The sequence below is a fragment of the Centruroides sculpturatus genome, unplaced genomic scaffold, assembly GCF_000671375.1.
Source record: "Centruroides sculpturatus isolate CEXI.00-Female unplaced genomic scaffold, Cexi_2.0 scaffold626, whole genome shotgun sequence".
In the NCBI taxonomy this organism is placed as follows: Eukaryota; Metazoa; Arthropoda; class Arachnida; order Scorpiones; family Buthidae; genus Centruroides; species Centruroides sculpturatus.
The window spans coordinates 450,122-451,740 of NW_019384860.1; positions in this window are offsets into that span (position 1 = coordinate 450,122).

Sequence of the window (1,619 nt, forward strand, 5' to 3'; positions counted from 1 at the left end):
CAATATATCTTATAACTATTCATTTATATTATAAATGAAATAAAATTTCGTTATTTTTTATTGAAACATCTATTGCAATTAACATTTATTTTAAAGAAAATAATAATTATTATATTAATATAATTTATAGTCAGGGCCGTCGAGAGGAAGGAGCTGGGAATTTTCTCGGGTTCCGTACAAGCTCACGACGGTCCTGTATACAATAGCTATGTACTGTATACTGTACATAAACTGTGTTGTAAATATAGGCTACAGTATATATTTCTCATGAGAAAAAAGCAACGAAGCTTTTTAAATCTTTCAGTTGTAATTTTATTTAAAATATAAAATAATCTAATTATATAAAATCAGTGTTATGTTTACATTTTCTTGCTAGAATCGTATTCAAATTTTATTTTTATCATTTTTTAAATATGGTTTTAAAAAATTTTAAAAACCATATTTTAAAAATTGTCAGATAAAGTAAATTCCATTGAAGTAAAAGGTAATAATGTACAGTACCTGTTTTCTTTCTGTCTGGATAGAAATTTCTTGCCTAAATTGCCTTGTACAATATTGTAGTTTAAACGATTTTCAAGTCTTTATGACTCATTATAAATTTTGACTTTTAAATTTTTTTATTTATTTAAAAAATTAAGCGGAATTAGGAACTTTTTCATTTTAAATGTAACTTCTCTGTAAGTTAGATGAAATTATATATATATATATATAATTAAATAAATTAATTAAAATAACTTTAAATTGATTTATTAAAGTCTTTAACATGTCTAAAATGCTCTAAGTGTGTTAATATATAATTAATTTTAATGATAAAGTCATATTAAAGAGCCATAAAATATCTATAATTCTTTTTTAATTTTATAAAATTTAAAAAATAAAAAAGTAATAATAATAATTTTCTTTAAAATTCAACAATTTTAATGTATAATTTATAAATATTCTAAGAATATAAATTACAAAATTCTAAGGCGTTGTATAAATGTAAGATTTTCAGAAATTTTTAAATCTCTCCCTCTCTTTATACATAATACAACGTCTGTCTGTATGTCTGTCTATTCTTTATACATTTATAAACTCTTGGACCGATTTACACCAAATTTTTCATAGTTATTCTCGAAGATCCTACTGAAAATATGGCTACCATAAAACCTGGACACCCCACCCTTCCCCTGATTTCACCCCTTGACACTTCGTGATAAACATAACAATTCTAGGCTAAAATAACCAAACTTTCAATGTAGTTTTCATTTTAATGTTTACACTTATTACTTTTCGTTCGGGCATATCTTCTAGTTATACATAAATATAACACGAAATTCTATACTCCTATATTTTTTTTACACGAAGAGAATTAGTGCCTTATAATTTAGATCATATGCTTTATTAAATACCTGTAAATAATGTATATATACAACGTTATTTCGAATTTAAGACGTTATTTCGCATGTTTCTTAACTTAAAATCGGGGTTACGTCTTAATTTCTAGATGCTTTTTTAAATTCTAAATATCACTAAAGTCTATAATTTAATTTATATTTTCTATTATTATAAAAGTTTTTACTTTATAAGAATTATTTTAAACTATATTTACTTCGAATTATTCACCAATTTTGTTTTTT